Source organism: Rhinolophus sinicus, chromosome 1 (assembly GCF_057876585.1).
Source record: "Rhinolophus sinicus isolate RSI-liver-muscle chromosome 1, RSI-T2T, whole genome shotgun sequence".
NCBI classification, from domain to species: Eukaryota; Metazoa; Chordata; class Mammalia; order Chiroptera; family Rhinolophidae; genus Rhinolophus; species Rhinolophus sinicus.
This window is the reverse complement of record NC_142501.1, coordinates 66,892,843-66,913,185: the sequence shown is the minus strand read 5'-3', so window position 1 is coordinate 66,913,185 and position 20,343 is coordinate 66,892,843. Positions and strand designations below refer to the sequence as shown.

At 38.5% G+C, this 20,343-nt stretch overlaps 1 protein-coding gene across 2 annotated transcripts in view; it reads right to left on the bottom strand.

Moving 5' to 3' along the window:
- RAP1B (RAP1B, member of RAS oncogene family) overlaps positions 1–20,125 on the bottom strand; it is a 39,923-nt gene extending 19,798 nt beyond the window's left edge. Inside the window, exon 1 of one of the 2 annotated variants that reach the window (XR_012493920.2) lies at positions 19,471–20,125. The gene's annotated coding sequence lies outside the window, so the exon portion shown is untranslated. The remainder of the gene's footprint in view (positions 1–19,470) is intronic. The other variant, XM_019748970.2, reaches the window with a different exon arrangement.
- Positions 20,126–20,343: the final 218 nt, after the last annotated feature.

The window sequence follows — 20,343 nt, the reverse complement described above, 5'->3', positions numbered from 1 at the left end:
TGCCTCTCATACTCTCCTTTGAAAATAAAACTCCTAACATGGAACTACAAAATAAACAGAAAGCAGTTAAAATGAACATCGCTTACCATATTTACTTTCTGAGTTGTTTGCCTCTCTCATAATGAGGACAAGTGGGAAATGTTTCCAGTCCTATATTCTGCTGAGAAAAGGAGCTGTGAACTTCTACATCTAGTCAAGCGTAGAATTTGTAGACTATCAAAATGTTGCATTTTCTCTATTCTGATCATATTTATAATACCTCAAGTAAGATAAAATTCTTCCCTGGTCCTTTTCATGGATTTATATTGCCAGTAAATACAGCTTGTTCCAACAAGTACTATGACATGCAATTGAAGGTCACGTTTTTCAGTTTTATTACTGGAGTTATGACTGTAGTTACCTTTCAGTTTAGTACTTGTTCACATCTCTGAACGATTATATTAACTAGAGTATAACAATTCATCAGTCATCTGACAAATGCAGAACCAATTTCTTAGCCAAGTCAATAAGTGCGCAAGGTCGTTCAGTGACTTAAAAAAAGGAGATTCCAACAATGCTTCAAAAGCAGGCAAGAAGAAGTAATGTGGGCTCAATATCACCTTATTAGTTTCTACCAGATCCCTCCCAATAGGTTGGAATTGTGAGGCACTCTCCCCTGCTCCCAAGACTTCTTTGGACATAACTTAAAAATTAACTTGTCAGTTTTTTTCCTCTTGTCAGATGTAGCTGCAAACTCTATAGGCATACATAGTGACTCAAAGATCGGCTGTCTTCCAAACCTAATTTCGGTAACCTGGGCATGGACGTTAACTTTATTACTTGCTATGTATCTTAGAATCCAACATACATACAGGCCTTATATTTTAAATTGAAAAAATAACAAAAATATAACAACAGTTACAAGCAGAAGCTTTAGATCTGATTTCCTGGGTTAGAATGCCAGTTCTAACACAATTTAGTAAGTGAACCTTGTGATGTCATTTAATTTCTCTGTGCCTCATTTCCTCACCTGAAAATGGGAATAACAGTACCTACTGCTTAAAAATTTTAAGATTCAAATGAAATGACTTATTCTATGCAAAATGTTTAACACCAGAACATGTAATAAGCAGTCAGTAAATGTTACTTACTGTGAAAAAAAAATCCCACCTATCTAGCTATTTCCAGTGCTTAAAATGTGAAGCACCCAAAGGACTTCAGAAGCAGACTAGCCCAGACTCCACAGCACTGTACTATATGAACTGTACAGCGGGGGGAGTCGCTACTGATTCTTCTCTCTTCTTCACCCCATTACCATGTCTGATCCATTCTACCTTGGTGTCTCTGAAATCAATTTCATTGTCTCTACTCCATTACTTTACTAGGGTTCTCATTATTTTTCACATGAGAAAAGGGGGATACAGGAGGCAAATATGAAGGGAAAACATTAATTTATTATACACTTGAATTTCAATGACCAGATTAGACATGTTAGTTTTAATTGTGAAGACACAGAAGTAGGGCATCCCAGAAATTTGGGGGGAAAACAATCACGACAACTATATTTTAGTGGCCTTTATACCCCAGAAGATGCTTTGTTCGCTTAGAACTTTAAAATGTTTATGGTGTGTGTACTGTGTTAGTTCACAATCAAGCAGGTCGGCAGAACAAAGTGCCAAAAGGCACAGGGGAGAATTTTCTGCCTGTAAGGATACATAAGACAAGGTTTCTTGTCTAAGTGAATATTTAAACCAAACCAGTGGATATGTTAAGGGAACCAGGGAGTTCACTGAGAGATGAAGGTATTCTGGGGGAAAGGATTAGCGTGAGAGAATTCATCACATCACGAGTGCACGGCAGTGGAGGCAGGTGAAAGGGAAGGAGACCCTCTTTGCTTAAGAGTTTCACCTGTTTTCTGTAAGACACTAAGAGACAAAGGATTTGCAAGTTGGGAAGTGATATAAACATATCTGTTTTAGCAAGATCACAGAAACTGAGTATTAGTTTTCTGAATTCTGGGAATTTAGTAAAAGTTTACTATGGGTGAGAGATGATAACCGAAGTAGGAGAGCAGTGAAAGAAGGAATAAAGAGAAGGTATATTTGAGAAATGAAGAAGTCATAATCAAGAGAACATGGTGACTGACTAGGTGGGTATGGACAGAAAAATAAGATGCAGCAACATAAACAGATGAATAGTTTATTAAACCAGATAGGGAGCCTAAGAAAAGACTTGGTTTAGGTATCTTTTATCTTTTGAATAGGTCTCAAAGGCAGTGGAGTAAAAACTGACACTAGTATGGACATGGCAGTAGCATTTTCTAAGTCTTCAAGGAATTAGAAGGAAGATGCTCACTGCTTGTATTCAAAAGGATTCAGGCACAGAATATTGATTTGTTTAGTGAGATTTACATGTACCATGTGTAATTTGTTTCACTCACTATTTCTAGCTTATTAATTTGACATATGTAATTTATTTCGATGATTACAAATCTCAATTTTAAGGTTTTATAGTTTAAGTTGTAAGGCTTCCTCAAATGAACTTTGATGGGCTCTTTTCCCAGTTTATGAGACAGAAATATGAACAGAAAAAATATTGTACAAAACCAGAAACCTTTCTAGGCTTAATGAGTTTCACAAGTGTAAAACTCTCAGTGACTAGCTTGCATGGTACAATAAACCTTAAGATATAAAGAGCATTTGCCCACAGTGGACTTGCTCCTCTTCTTTTATCTGAAGCCTTTTGTAAACGTAAGAGTAGCATCTTACATCCTATTTCTGATTTCTCTAGGAAAAACAGATATTACAACTATGGTGACATCAATGCTAGTATTTACATTCTTTTAAAGTCTAGTGTAAAAAAACCAAAATATATCTACTAAAAATCAATCCAAATGACTCTACTAATATAACTAAAGAAGTACAGATAGATATCCCCCTTTTCTAATGAAAAGGACACTGTTCTTTTTTAACTTTAAATTTTCCCATTTTCTTGTTTTCTCATTAACCAAATCTTATCTTTACATTTCTCTACAGGAATATAATGTTGGATACATTTGCTTTTAGGGCACATGTAATTTTTCTACAACAATGTGGTCCATGATGTAAGCAAGTCCCACAAGCTGGCAAAAAACAACAATAACAACAAAAAACCCACAAAAAGCTAAAAATAACATCAAAAACACTCTATTCCATTCTTAAAACAAGAAAATAACGAAAGAATAACAACCAAAGAAACCATCCCAGAAGAGCATATTTTAGCCAAAAGATTAATCAAATTAAGGACACTTATTCCACATAGCCCCATGGGGTACATTAAAATTTAATCATTACAAAATGGCAGGAACCAAAAAGGCGGAGGGGGGAGGAGGGGAAGAACCAGGTCTTTAATGTCCTTCTTGGTATAAAGTATCAATATTTTCAATGGCTCTTTTCCAACAAACCATCAGGCACAATGCACATCCCAGAACAGTTCATGTCCCATTATGGCGCCACTGCTTATAAAATTTGCAAGAATTTTTAGTAGCCACTTTAAGTTACATGCCTGCTATTAGAGAGATCTCAAATGGAGTTCTCTGACTTACGTAACATGCACACACACAAATGCCAATTCCAGCAAAGGAATGACAAGGCCGTCCTCAACATTTCTTTGGACACACAGTCTCTGCGAATCTATGACCAAAGCTTAAACCACTTTAAAGGGAACCAAGGAAAATTTCAGGCTGCCTCACTTTGCTATAGCTAATGAAGTGCATTTAAATAAAGCATTAATCATCTGGCAGATTATGAAATTTTTAATTAAAAATTTGAGCAGCACCAGCTTCTGATATGACCACCCTGATATGTCATAAACAAATATATCCCTAAATGGATGAATTAATCAACTACATTTTTGTATTTTCATTTGAACATTAAAGAATGTCCAAAATAAGTAGTATCAGGAAACTTCATAAAAACTCAAGTGCCCCCAACACCCGTCTCCCACAGTATCAATCACCTAATTACCAGGCATTACTTATACTTCCTTGAAACTCTGCCAACACAGTGATACGCAAAGAAGATGGCAATGTCATTAAGTGGAGTCAGGGTGGCCAACAGTCCCGGTTTTAGCACTGACAAGTCTGGGTCCCAGGAAATCCTCAGTTCTGAGCAAACCAAGATGGTTGGTCATCTTACGTGAATATATCTTGATAGGAATTTGCTTCCTCTCGTGTTTCATAATCTTAAAGATGTGGAACTGTGAAGGCTTGGAAAATATCTTGCAAACATTTTGGGGTGCTACATAACTTATCTTGTCACAAAAGAATCATACTCTTCTCTAAAATAAAACATGGAAATTAAAAACTAAACTGTGTGCAGTACTTGGCAGAAGAGCCAAGTTTGAGTGTTTATAGTAACAGACAATATTCGTATAGCCTTTACAATGTACGATGTTGTTTGACATGAATGTTCTTATTTGGATAAAAGTCCAAGGACATTTATCATGAAGAAATACTTGCTTAACTAGAAAAGTACACCTTTCATCTGCTTAGGATTTGAAGTAAGTACAACTCATCATGAAGGTTACAAAACTGAGCAAAACATACTTCCTCTCAACAAGCTTACAACCGTAGGAAATATGAGAAATAAAAATACAGAAAACATGAGAATTACAAAAATACTACAGGAATTCAGAAGAGGAGTCAGGAACAGATTTATGAAGGTATCAAATGAATGACAATTACAGCATGTCAGTAGGAATAGACCAGGGAAAGGAAAAGTGAGAGCACAGGTCCAGAAGTCAGCAAAATGTAGGAATGTGTTTAGACTACACCAGAAAGCACAGTCTGACTGGATCTCCGTACATGAAGGACGTGGAAAATAAAAACAGCAAGAGAGTCTACAGTTAAGATAACAGAGATCTCTGAGTACTGGTCAAGAGCCTTGATGTATTTTGTAAGGAACCGTACAGGACATTCTGAAGAGAAACATACCAATACTAAGAAAGCTAAAGGTACTTTTTATATGAGTAAAAGGAGTTCTAACAGAAGTTTGGACAATACAACTAGAAATGTTTAGCATTTTATTAAAATGATTAATATGCTGCCTACTTGTAAATGTATGAATTGGCTTACAACAAAAACCTGTAAGATGATGAAAACCAAAATTAAGAGATCAGAGAAAATAAACACTGCATATATTTGAAAGAAACAAAGAGAATGACAAAAGACAGTTAATATAACTCAATTTCAGCTTTATTCTACAACACTATATGAATGCTAAGTGCCTATTATGTGTAGGCAGTAAGTACCTACTATGTGTAGGCAGTACAGATACCAGATGCAAACTTCTCAGGCTCCCGATTTTTCATAACAGGATGTTAACTTTGATACCCCAGCATCTGATAGCTAAAGCATACTGAGAGTCCTTTTAGTTAGTATTAGTACTACCACCACAGAACATGGCACTTAGGTATTTGCCTAAGATCTCACTTGTATTGACAAATAAGGCAGATGTATTGGGCAGGCCATATTTTTTTCTCAAAAATCTGCTTTGGACCTGCTCCTGTGCATTAAAAATACTCAGTTAAATACCTCATGGCCAGGGATCTATCTTTAATGTTAACTGCTGCATAATCACACTTACCGTAGTCCCGGGAATATAGAAGGCAATTATTTGTTGAATGAATCAAAACCGTTTCTTGCCCTGGAGTTGGCAAACTCTAGCCCTCAGGCCAAACTCATCAGCTGCCAACCTTTCTGTAAATAAAGTTTTGTTGAAACACAGCCATGCAACTGCATATTGTCCATGGTTACTCACAACACAATGGAAGAGTTGAGTGGTTGTGAGAAAGACTGTTTGGTCTACATAGTCTAAAATATTTATTGTCTGGCCCTTCACAGGAAAAAAAATTTACCCTACAGGCTAGAGCCTGGAAGAGTTAAGAATAGATCTTGTCCATTAATTCACTGGTGGCCAATGGGTACTAGCTCAACCACCAAACTCAAAATATGAATGGCTACTTGGAGCGCAAAGTTAAGAATGATTCTGAGATCAACTCTGGACTCAAAGGGAAAGAGTACAACTCTCAATTATCAATGTCTACTGTTTAGGGAAGGAGAAACAGGATTGTAACTCTAAAAAATAATTTGAAAACTTCTGCTGTAGAATACTTTATTATAAATGGTTAGCACTATTGTGTGAATTTTACAAAGATGAATTAATTAGCTGCAAAATAATATGCGAGAAACCCCTACAAAAAACCTGAAAAGAATCACTGCGAATAGTCCACCTGATGCTTCAAGATTGTCGACCAAAAACAATGATTTTGGTTCCAGCATAGTTGATGTTGCTCATTTTTACAACATTCCACAGATTTAGTTAAGGCCATTCCTGAGGATGATAAAACAGTGTTATTAGGGGAACCTGTGGCAACAAGGTAAGCCCCTAACAACTCCATCAAGTTTTATAGATAAAATTGAAAAGGACATCTTGGGTACACTATGTTTTTGTATACAAAGCTAAATCTGATCTATTAAATCTGGAATATTTGATTCTGGAAGTAGTTAATATAATAAACAGTCTAACATTAAAGCATGCAGGCCATTGGGGCTCTGCAAAGTTTCCCTTCAGATTATTTTAGAAAAATCCTTTTTTGTTTGCCAGGCCTCTGTCAAGTACTTGCACCTTAGATGCAAGGGAAACTGGGAGAGCTAGTACCTGGCATTTTCATTTTTATAAAGCAAGGCTGTCTGCCAAGACTCATTTAGGTCTGCGTCTTTTCAGACACTGAGTCTCTAAAGATAAATGTGAACACACACACATCCGTACATCTATATGAGACATTTTTAGTCGGATGTTATGTTTCTGTCAGATGTACTCTGGCTCATGTGGGTCACACCCTAGCATGACAGGAAGGAACCACGCATGGCATACTTGAAGAGGTGGCAAAACAAAGTCACTGCTAGAAATGGTGGCAGGGGAGGTTCTCAAGGTCAGATCCAATTTAAATGTGAAAACCCAGAAGTCCAGGATAGTTAAATGATGAGATGATGAAAACAGTGGTTATCATTAACATCTCTCATTATAGGAGGGATTTTGCATGTGTAACTTTTAAAAAGCACCTCTGGAGACTATGATGACATCTTCCTTCCTCCTTAAGACCCTAAGACCTAATATCCTAGCAAAAAAAGGTCAGGGTCCACCAGAGACCATCTTATTCATCTTTCTGTCTCCAAATAAGAGTTTCCCAATTCAGTACAGAAAAGAATAGTGTCTGTTGTTTCTCAGGTCTCCAGAAATCAGATTCTTCAGTAAGTTAAATAACCTATTCTTAATGTGTTAGCTTCCATAATCACAGAGAAAAAAACATACCACCACTCCAAAGGGATAACCATTATTGGGGGTAAGAAGGCTAACTAGATGTTTTTCTGTGTTCCTAGCTGAAGCACATCTTCTCCATGTCTCCTGAACTTGTGATTCCAGAATTTAACACAAACGCTAAAGGTGCTCAATAATGATTCCTAAGGACAGGTTGCAGCACGAGACAACCACATCAACCACAGAGGTAGCTCCATTAGTTAGGGAAAATATTTGTTTTCATGTACTTCAAGCAAATACTATACAAAGTACAGTTTATGAGCTGTAGGGGCAGACGTATAAGAAATCAGAGGTGAAGCACTTTTGTAGTAGCAGATTAATTAGAATTCAAGTTAAGGGTAAGGATTCCAGAACAAACCACACCCATTTTCATAAATGGAAGAACGCCACAAACATTTCTTTTAATGTAAATACTCAGATATTACAACATACCATCTTCCACAAAGATGGGAGAATATTTTTAAAAACATAATTTTATAGTCTGTTTCAACATAAGGCTAAATTCAGAAATAAACAGAATTAGTGTCTTCCATGAGAGAAGGAACGAATGCTTATAAAATTTTTAAATTTAATTTTACTGTTAACCTAACCAGGATTAAATGACGAAGCTTAATACGACTGCCCCCAAATACCTTTGAAACCATAATAAAAATCACAATAATTTCAGAACTGTGAGTTCATCATTTGCATGACCACATTACATTCTAAATAAAATTTCAAGACCAGGACATTCCTAATGGAAAATTCCCTAGTAAACCTGCCAAAAGTTCAGAGGAGAAAAATTAACCAACTAACAAAATACAGTTGAAGTAGTGGCACTTCCCATAATTTTAATATCTCAATCTAAGCAGCCTGCTTAATGCCCTCACTGGCTTGTGCAACTAACTGTTTTATGAAGTTGTTTTTGACTTTTTGACTGTTTTAACATTTCCTCCTTTTATACTCTAACCTTCAGTTTATTCAAAGATGCCTTTAGTATCCAGTAAAATAAAGACCACTTAGAAAAATAAAAAATATGCCACATTTTGGAAGCCATAGGAATACTTACATTTTGGCTCTCCCACACATTACTCCATTTACACAATGATTGTTTTGCAAGTAAGCACCTTTTAAAAAAAAGTGGCTTTGAAACATGCCGGTCTTTGCAATTCCATGAGATATCCAAAAAAACAGTATAAAAAAAACAGCACATACACGTTTGTGTCCTTGGACATTAATGTATACCAAATGGATGGGAAACGGCAAGGAGAACTGAAGTCTGAGTATGAATTAGGCTGCTAGAATAAGTAGAGTATATGGGAAAAACATCGAAAAGTGGGCAGCACTTCTTAGAATCAATTCTGAGTTCCAAAGTAGCATCTTCAGATAGTTATTTCTTTTCTTGTCAATACCAAGTGATTCCATCAAAAATTTAAAAACAATATTCCTATTGTAAAGTTACATTCTACTCTCTCACCTCACAATTAAATGTACTATATAATTCTTAAAACCTTATCAACTGGGAGAAAAACTGCATGATATCCTATAAGGCTTTACAAATCTATCAAGAAGAAATTGTCGCTAAAATATGAGCTTTCAATCATTCAACTTTTTTTAACACTTCCTATTCTTCAGGTACCAGTATACACTGATGAATCCAAACATTTCACTGGACTGGAGCAGAAACGATGTGGTTCTCCCATACACTTAAGACTCATTACCCGCAGCAGCGCATTCCACGTCAGTGCTAACAAGAATTCCTTGGTAGAGACTGTTTCTAAACTAATTGCTTTAAAGTAACATTTTCAGGCCCTGGTGTCCTTCCCAAAGACACAAAGTCATGGTTTCAGACCTCACAGAAATTCTGAAATCCAAAAATCTCTGAAATCTGCAAGTTTCTCAACTAATTTGGTGGTAAAACCTGACCCGATACAAATTTTTTACACAGCGAAACTTCACCTATACACTCATGTGTGGCTGTTTATAGTTTTTATTTATCCTATTTAATGTGACTATTCATGTTTTACTTTAGAAATATTAAGTCTTGATTACTCATACTAAAATTCAAAACAAATCTTTCCCCCCAATTCTGAATTCCAAAATGCCTGGCACCAAGGGTTGTAGGCGAGGGGTTGTGAACCTATAGTCTATTTCTCAAACATCTACTACAAGAAAACACTCCTTTGAACATACTTTGCACTTTCTAATTTCTGTATTGCTGCCTACCTGGATTCGCTGTTAGTCTAAAACTTACAAACCACTTTAATACCATGCACAAATTCCCACCTCATTTTTAATGTCTTCCTAGACTACCAGAGCCTAATAGTTTTTACTTCTCCCTCTGACTTTACAAGCACTCATCGGTACCACTCATTTGGGTGTTATTATTTTGAACAGCTATTCACATTACACATTGATTAACTTTTCATCTCTGTGTTAAGAACCTTTTGTGCATAATTACTCAATCTAATCCTAGTAACACACTTAACTTAGAACAACTAGCTCTCGATAACATGAAGTCAGATGAATGAGTCCTCAAGAGACAGATGCCCTAACCAACGAGGAATTATGGTTGAAAACTGATATAACACTTTAATGAAGAGAGGATGCTCCTTTACACAAGGTGATCAGGAAAAACTGTACATACATGAGTTGACTGAAATCTGATGTTGAGACCGAGGCAGAATTGCAGACAGCTGGGGAAAGATCATGATAGGCAGAAAGCAACTGGAAGCACGAAAACTCAAAAGGTGATAAAGGGCTTGTTGGGTCAAGATCAGAAAGAAGTCCAGTATTGTGTCAACTATATTTTAATGAAGAAAAAAAAAGAAGTCCAGCACAGCTAGAGTTTAGTGAAAGGAGCTAAACATGTGAAATAGTAAGCCAGAAATGAAATCTGGTTTTTATTTTAAGCCACTGAGGAGAAAATTGGGACTGGAGGGTGTTATGTGATCTGATTTACATTTTTAAAAGATGACTTTGTCTTCTGGGTGGAGGCTGAGGTAGAGGAAGGACGACAAGAAGGGAAACAAGCTAGGAAGCCCCTGCAGGAGTCCAGAAAAGAGATGACTGGCTCAAACAAGGGCAGTAACACAGAAACCTAAGATTTTAGAGCTCAAAAAGAACTTTATTGACATTCAATCAAACTTTTTCTACATGAAGTTCTGAGAGGAGTTAACTTGTTCAAGGTTCCAAGGCCAGTACCAGACAGAGAACTGAAGCCCAGGCCACCCAGGTCAAAGTTATCACCACAAAACAAATCATACTATTTAAGACAATAAGTAGAATCAAAGGTCTAGCAACACCTCAAAATTAGCACCTAATTTTTCAGATGTATCCCTCATGCTCAAAGGAATCAGCTAAAACTTAAGAGTAAAATGATCTAAGTGTCAGCTGTAAGTTCAGAGAAAAGTGCAGTAAGGGCTTGCTGGGGAGTAAAAATAGCCAAAGTACTCTCAACTCAGTGCTGAAACCTTTAGTGAGGAAACGTTTACTTGACCACCACCACCATCTCCCGTAGGTAGTAACGCCAATTTATCCTGTACACGTGGAGGACAAGCTCTATCACTAAAGCATCACAAGCTTTTCAAAGTGGGATTCATCATCCTGCTCAAACCAGAACTCGAAAGTGAACAGCGGTCACAGTGGCCTGGCTCATTAGAAAGAGAACCTCTTACTCACCGTCCTCACTCCTTTCTGCTCTACTTCCTGCTCTTCCACCTCTTCATTGCCTATTAACACCATCACCACTACTGTCATGTGAACAATAGAAAAATGTTATGAATGCCGTTCTGTCTTTAAAAGCTTGCAAATTCTGTCTTCTCTTTGTTGAAGGATGATGAAGTAAGGTGACAGGGCTTTCGGAAGGAAAAAAAAGCTTAAGTATAAAAAAAACCTAAAACAGGGGGGCGGCCGGATGGCTCAGTTGGTTGGAGCGTGAGCTCTGAACAACCGGGTTGCCGGTTGGACTCCCCCATGGGCCAGTGAGCTGCGCCCTCCACAACTAGGTTGAAGACAATGAGCTGCCACTTAGCTTCCGGAGGGGCAGCCGGATGGCTCAGTTGGTTACAGTGTGAGCTCTGAACAACAAGGTTGCCGGTTCAATTCCTGCATGGGATGGTGGGCTGCGCCCCCTGCAAACTAAAGATTGAAAACAGCGAGTGGCTTGGAGCTGAGCTGCGCCCTCCACTAGACTGAAGGACAAGGGCTTAACTTGGAGCTGATGGGCCCTGGAGAAACACACTGTTCCCCAATATTCCCCAATAAAAAGTTAAAAACAAAACAAAAACCTGAAATAGACACTTTCCCCCCTTAAACTAGCAACAAAAACCGCATAAGCAACAGCCAGGGGCAACCTTGTGACTAATCTGGATGTCCTGGACATAAAACATCTTAGTATGTTTCCTAATTCAGAAGGGCCAGAACAGCTGACCAGTTAATTACTTAATATATAGAGAACTAAAGCTTCTTATTAAATTTCCTCCCTTACTGTGGTATTAGCTCCACTAGGCAGGAGTTCAATGGTGCCTAACCCCTGAAGCTACCCTGAAGTTAGAATATTTACACTTTACTCCTGTCTAACCTACTCCACATCCCTGTCTCTTCCTCTGGTCAACCCTGTTCTGTTAATAGTGGTGCTCAGACTCAATACCCTCTTTCTTCACAGAACACACCAATTTTTATTATCTCTGTGGAAGTAAATGACACTTAAATTTCCAAGGAACTGAGTACAGTATAAATTATAATTTATCTTTTTTATTTCTTTCATAATCTGAAACTTATTACTACTTCAACTGAACGCAGGTTAGCTTAAAAACCCTTACAAATTTGGAGCTGTCCTATGACATGAGGCTTAGAAAAACAGTTGTTTAACAAGGATTGCTACAATTGTTCTTGAACAAACATGAAAAAGGAACAGCTTTCTCTGGGAAGGTAAGAACATTACCAAGTAACATTTGTTTTGGAAAAGTATCTACTGAAGGGAGACAACACACCAAATTCTCAGGGCAAGGAGACATTATTAAACTTGATATGGGAAAAAAAAAAGTCCATAGCTTCAATATAGGAAAGCTACCACATACCCTAAAATTGTGCAAGTCAACTATTGAAAAATCTGCTCTTTTAAGGTTATGCCAAGACTTGGACACACATGTAATCTATCTATAGATGAATAATCAGGTGTACAAAAGTATTAAAACCAAAAATAGGCTGAAAAAAATAACAATTACTGTGATTAAAAGTTGAATGGACTACTCAAAGACTGCAAAGAAATGAAACCTAAAATGATTCTATATTAATAACAGATTTCAAGATAAAGCACCTGAAAACACTGCCTCACAAAAGTGATGTTAAACAGCGCAAAACATGGAAAAATGAATAATACAAAGAAGAGAAAAAGTGACTGATAACCAGACAGACAGCAGGAATATTTTCGATAGCCTTTTTTTATAAATGTGGATAATCTCCTTTCATACTACACCAAAACTGGACAATTGGTTGCAGTATACTGGAATAAAAAACCTTGTCAAAATGATCTCTGTAACATTAAGATCCATTCATAGGTCTAGCTAGAACTTGGGAAGGATTTCTTACCAAGCATGATTTTGTAATATCACGCATTGGTCACTTGGAAAATACTGGTTCAGAGTTATGCAGATCTTCAAATACTGACACATTTCATCACATACTATTAAAAAAACACAACAAACATTTTCATGAACATCACCATATCATCAGAAAAATCTTGTAAATATTGGGAAGCTGTCAAGAGCACAGTGGCTGATACAAGTATTTCCAAAATTCTAATTTTCACTTGAAAACTAGAACTTTATCATTGACCATAAAATACTGTCATTTTTTTTCCTTACAGCAACAGGCTCACTTTGTTTTTCAGAAAAATGTTAGCCTAATACCCAAGTCAGATAACCATACCTTACCAAATAAAAATGGTGTTCATGAAAATAGTGGCTAGTCCAATCTGCAACTCAAATAATCACACAAAATGCTTTCCCTAGAGTCAACCATGACTTTAGTATGGCAGCAAAAAGTGTTCAAAGCATAATTCCCATGTGTCACAGTATATTAAAATGATGTGTACAAGAGTTGAGATTTGATGAAAAAAATGTTTACTTGTTCGAGTACATTTACGTGGAAATTTTTTTTTTTAAATTGTTAGTGCATGGCAGTGAAGAATATAATGACTGCTAATACAGTATGGCGTTCTGACCTGATTCGCTCTGAGGTACCAGAAGTTTTACCTACTACTGCTTTTGTACCACTGGTACAAATGTCAACACAGTGAAAAAGGCAAAGAACATTATCAGTATTCTGTAAAAATAATTTTGTACTTGCAGACTCTCTGAAAATGTCTAGGTAATCTGCAGGATTCCTTGGATCATACTTTGAAACCCACTGAGCTAGACAATTTATGTGTTAAGCTGTTCACATTCACAATGATTCCTTCTTAGTCTTCATTCAGACCTTAAGGGGAATCTTAAAAATCAAATAATCAAATCACCTTCCACTGGGAGTAGCAACGCTACAGGGAAATAAAAACTTTATAACAAACAAGAACTAATACTACATTAGTATACTCTTTTATAAACATTTATGTATAATACTCCATTTAACCCTAGACAACTCTAAGTAGTATATGTCATCTTTCCCACTGAGGAAGCAAGGTGGTAAGAAAGATTCAGAAAGGGAAGTACAAATTTTGCCTAAAATTCATTGTACTGGTAGGATTAGAAGTGGTATTAATTTCTTCATTTATACTTTTCTGTATTCTAAACATTTTAACAAGAAAATCAGAAATACAAACATATTTGAAAACTCAGCCAGTCTTACCAATACAAATTCAGTGTAATATCCCAGTTCAACAATTTCAAGAGCAGGAGAAAATAATAGATACACGTTTACACTGCTCATCCCTATCCTTCTTTATTATCTGTACAGCACAGAATTCACGATTGCTGAGGAATTCCTGAGTTTTGCTATTGTTACCAAGGAGCTTAACAATAACTTACAATCTCAGAAGCAGCAGATAAAACTATGTAAGCATAACGAAGTAATAGTAATACTCTCACTGCAACCTTAAAAGACAAGGTAACAATTGGATATAATGGGAATACCACTTTGACACCTAAAAACTATTAAATGAAAATAACTTATATTTATAGTCTTTATTAATACCCTCAGTTCCATTAACTAAGAACTTTTACAAAGTCACCCTATTTTTTTTTTTTTTAGAATAAAGTGACTTGAAAAATATATTCTAATGAGAAGGATAAATTTTAGAAGATAATTAGAATTTTATTTCATGTAACAGTTTCCATTTCCTCTCCAGAAGCTTTTGCCAAAAACTGCTATTAAATGGACAAAACAGATTTTCTTTCATCTTTTTTCCCTTCCCACAAGACAAAGAAAAAGAAAGCAACAGACAGTGGTAATCCACCAATAGGGCAATCAGTTCATTGTATATATTCAAAATAAAGTTACTTAGCGAAACACTAAGTTTTAAACATAGGAGAAAATATTATTTTATTAAAAGTATGTATTTACTGAAATAAATTTCAAACCAGCTACTAAGAAACTCAGCAACAGCTCTGTGATGTAGTCAAAGTGATGACTCTAAGAACCAACAATTTAAAGTGATCAAAATTATTTGTCACTGCTTCTAACAGATGCTCTCTTCCTTTAACATCTTTATTCAGTCTACTTGTACAACAGTTAAAAAAAATCTATTCCCCAGTGGAGAAGATTACCCAGCAAGTTGTCTCATGAGAGCAGAATCCGGTTTAAATTTACAGGGTCTCACTGATACAGTGCGCGCGCGCACACGCATGTAGTAGCATAACCCCAAAATTATAAAATTGCGTAACTACAAGAGTAAGCATAGGATTCAGCTCAATGTAAAATTCAAAATCAGAACATTAGATAATTACTCTCTGTGGTTAGAGTAAAATTCTTAATTTAAAAGTAACATTTCTAGTACTTGAGCACCTTATATGCCAGCAAACAATTTTAAGCATAGTAATACTCTAGAATATTGTTCCATATAATAAAAACCAGATGGAAATTCTGCAATTCATGTTGCAAACACTTTTCCTTTCGATTAAGTGATTTAAATATTATTGTAAAACCTGGTACAGTCCCATAAATTTTCCTATTTTTCTTTTCTAAGCTTCAAGGTTCCTTGGACACAGTTTAAAATTTTTTGATCCTCTACTGATACAAAGGAAAAATTCTTTCTGAATCACTACTGAAATAATAATCAATTGCTGTGTACCGTGAATTTGACTAACAGTAATAAACACACCAGTGTTAGGATGTATGGAGAAATGCTATTTCTTTTTGTTAGTGGTACATTTAAAAAAGAGATTTAAATTTTTTAAAGGCAGCACAAAAGTTTCTCATAACCTTTCTTCTTTAAAATAGAAACTCTACGACTAAAGATATTGATCTTAGAATCCAGTGCTCAACTAGGTTCAAACAAAGTACAACAGATTATCTAGCAAGCCAGTCTGTACTGCAAATGGATAAATTCATTGTACGCATCTACTGCTTCCATTGTGTTCATAAGGTTTCCACAGAACTGATAAACTACAAGACTTAAATCCTCAAAATGTAATTAATACCTTTCAATACTACTGCAAAATATCTAAGAACACTGAAAAACATGAGGCTTTCAGCACAAGGGTGCCATGGCACTAAACAGTACTCCTGTTTAGTGGGAAACTTGTCCAATGTTACAATGAATCATTACATCAGCCAAAATGTCTGTTTCTTAATTTTTTCTAAAGGAAATTCAATTGGAAAAGGTTAACAGTAAAAACATCAGCCTAATCTCTAAGACCATGGAGTCCTCAAAAATGATAGCAGGGGGAAAAATATCAAGGCATGTATTTAGTCACAACCTTATATGGTCTTACAAAGTTTGAGAAAGATCAATCTTTTGAAGTTTTCCTAGACTGAACATGTAGACATCATTGCCATAATGGAAACAACAGCTTTCTAATATTTAGTTCATAAATACTAAATGACTCCTGGTGCCAGTCAAATCTAGAGACTACAAATCAATACTCACCTTCTTTATCCACACACACACAGGAACACATAAAACACATTATTTTAAGTCTTTAGGAAAACGATCCATACATATCAGGAAGAAGTTGGTATTCAATAATACAATTGCCTGTTTAAACTACATTCTGGGGGGAAAAAAATGACAGGTTTATAAAATCAGCCAAATTCCCTTTGTATCAGATCTAGTTCCACTGATTACACTTTAACAAATATTCATCAAGTACCTACAATTAAGGTCAAAACTGAACATGAGCAGTTTCTCAACCAAATCTTAGACTTTAATTTTGTTTTTTTTTTAAGGAGGGTGCAGCTCACAGTGGCCCACTGGGGATGGAATCTGGGATGGAACCGGCAACCTTGTTATTAGCACTATGTGCTAACCAACGCCAGCCACCCCCGCGACTTTATAACAACATGTATAGCAGTTACCATGTTATCAACCTCTGCATAATAGGCCTTCTACCAATCCTGAATTACACCGGAACACTGGAAACTACACTTGGTAAGATCCTTATGTACGTGGATCAATGATTTCTATGATCAATTCTCTATCACACTTGACTAGGCCCTCCTTACATGGTGGGTGGCTTCTTACCATGGGTGCTCATCTTCCCTTTATACAGCTAAGAGAAAATATTGAAATTCTATAGTAAAGGATTGTTTTGAAGATAAAATGAAAATCAATTAGTAAAGTTAGATTCCAAAGCCAATGTGGAAATGTTTCTTTTTGAAGGGATACAAAGTTCTCTTCAAATATCCTCTCTTCAAATATTCATTACAGTTAATCCCTAAAGCTAAATGCTAAACACTATACACACAGGCAAGGTTGTAGGAACTGAGAATACAGTGGAGAACGAAACAAAGTTCTTGCCCTCATCGTGCTTCCACTTAACAAACTGGGATTGTCTATGTGCAAGGTATCATGGCAGTGCTTTGGGGCCCACAGAGAACACATCCTGTCTTTAGAGTTCACAATTTAGTGGGATAGACACGTAACAAAAATACATATAAAGACAACAGAAGATAGGAAGTGATATGTGTCACAGACAGGAAAAGAGATGACTTTCATGGGGTAGGGGGAAGGCAAAAGACACAAAGAGCATTCATTTTCTTGCCCTATACCACATTTTAAAATTATCCCAATTTATTACTGGGCTCCTCAGGTGTATCCTGGTACCTGGCACATTAAAACCAAACTGCCAAAAAAACCCCAAAAAACAAACAAACAAAACTGCCTACATGTATTTCAAAGATTTACTTTGGGGATTCCTCAGATAAGGCAGCCTCACAATTTATTGTGAATGCCAAACAAGGAAATGCAAGTGAAAACACTGTGTAGTGCAGAGATGGGCTCAAGTAAAATGATCACTGAGGGCTCTGTGTCTTAACTTTAATTTCCTGAGTATCAATCTCCTCTCCTAAAACCTGGGAATAAAAGTACCTAAACTTCCAGTTCCACTAAGGTATCCACCTTTTTCCCCTGGTTTGATGGGAATATCACCCTCTGTAAGATGTAACTCACTATAAAAATGTCGTCTTTCTTCCTCTAGGGGCCCTCCTGTAGGATAGACTGCTGTCCTAAAAGTCAACAGGATCACTAATTAGTTATCTTTTCTAGGCCTCAGTTTCCTCCTCCATAAAATGAGAGGGTGGGACTGGATGATCTAAATAAAATAGTCCTTTATGGGCCTTAAAAAAGTCCCATGACTCCATTATGACTCAAATACTACTTAAGAGTCAGCTTTTGGGAGTGATATGAACTTGAAGTTAAATGAACGTCTTCCTTTTTTATAAGTTACTTCTTGCTAAGATAAGGTTTTGTTGAGCAAGTCCACAGCATTCTAATTACAAAAAAAGAGGGTTAATGAATTTACAAGTTAGAAGCTTTAAGTTACCAGCACTCGATATATATTACATGCTATTATCAAACAAAAATCCAATTAGACTGAATTAATTTTAAAATATTAAAATCACAATCTTCATTTAGTGTCAACTTTCTACCCTGTTAAAAATGTGACTTCCCGTTACTGTAATACAGAACTGCTGATGTTCATACGAAACAGGAGTAGCAGGGCAAAAATGGTTTTCTAAACTAATAAAGAGGATGGGGGGGGGTGCAGGCGAAGGGAAAGCAAATCTGCTTAAACTTGCAAGGATGATCTTTTCTCCAAAAGCCCTCAGTTTTTTTCAGAAGAAAAATCGGATGGTCCGGTTCACTGGAGGTAGTTTTAAATAAAATTCATGGCGCTGACAGTCAGTTTTAGGATTGGACATAATCGAGATGGCGAAAAAGAGAAGAGGACAAACTTCCTGGGTTTTCTCTCCTTCTGTAAAAGATTTCCTCTTGCTGACGAAGGGGAAAGGCCCCTTTAACAGTTTTTCTCTACGCAGTGGTGGCTGCCAGACTAGGTGGGGCTCCCTCCGCGGCCGTCCTCCTGCCACTTCCCTCAACAAATGGAGCAAACCAGCCCCGTTTCAGGCAAACTTTTTCCTTGTCAGGCTCGAGCCTGCAGGGCGCCGGGGAGTGGTTTCCCCCGAACGCTACTCGCCCTGGCTCGGGGCTGGGGGAAGCTGGGTCTTTGCAAAAGACAACTTTCTGGTTTCCGTTCTAACTTCCACCCACACCAGGAAGAGAACCGAGGCGGCCAGCGAGGGGGCTCCGGGACGGGGGACTACAGGCAAGGAGAGAGGTTAAGGCGGCCGCGGGCAGAAAGGAGTGGTGGTGGTGGTGGGGGGGGTCCTCGGGCTCTCACTTCCTCCGCCATATTTCAGACATTTGACCCCTTCCGCAAAGCGCGCTGTTTCCCCGCGGCGGCGGCGGCGGCGGCGGCAGCAGCTCGCCCCCGCCGGCCCGGGAGGCAGCGCGCTTGCCTGCCCGGCGCCGGTCCCTCGCACCACCTGCCGCGCTCCGAGACCGCCGCCGCCGCCGGGGCCCCTGACCGCCGCGCGCGCCCCGCCCGGCCCGCGCCGCACCCCACCCGCTCCGCTGAGCCGGCGCCGGGCCCCCGCCCCGCACGGCCGCTGCCGCTGCCGCCGCTCCCTCCATCGGCCACGCACGCACTCTGCGAACCTCTCACGCTGTCACCGAGTCCCCGCAGCCAGCGTCGCCCCGCGCCTCGCGCTTCCTCCGGGTCGCTGGTCCCGGCGCCACGGCGGTCCTGCCGCTGCCGCCGCCACCGCCTCTCCGGCTGGTTTACACGCCTGACTCTGGGCGAGGTTTGGCGGTGTCGCCTTGACGTCAGGCGTTCAGCCTCGCTCTCGCTTCCGCCCGCGGGCGGGGTGCGCGGGTACGAGGCCCGGGAAGGGGCGGGGCCGAGGGGCGGAGCGAGGGGAGCCGAGGGGCGGGGCCTCCCGCGCCTTCGCGGCGGCGGCCGGACACGCGCGGTACCCTTCACGGTGTTTCCTCCGCGGTGTTTCTCTCCGGCCCCCACCGCCCCTTCAAACTGGCCTTGGCCCTCTGGCTCCGGGAGGATCCGCGTGTTGGCTTCCCGGACGTCAGCGGGTTTCACTGTTGTGAAGGGCTTAGAAACCCTCCGAAACCCAAAAGGTGTCTTTAATGCAAACTGTAATTCAGTCACTAACGCCACCAAACAGTTGGTGATTGCGTATTCCTTTGTGCTGGGGAAAGTGGCTGGAGAAGTAACCCAGCGCGCAGTGTCCACACCTAGAGCCCCGTGAAGGTTTTTTTCTTGAATTGACAAGTATTTCATCCTCTGGTGTCTTAACCCGGGTGAACTCTTTCCAATTTACTTTGCCAAACTCAGTTAACAAACCGATGATCCCAAACAATTTTGTACTCTGAGCCTAAATCAACTGTTTATAAGAATAAAATAAATCGCATATTTAAATGCATGATTCAGGCACTTTAAAGGGTTACTCATAGGTAGGTTTATGATGTGACTGTTGGGCAATAGAAAGCACTTTCTGTTCCAAAAATGCCTTG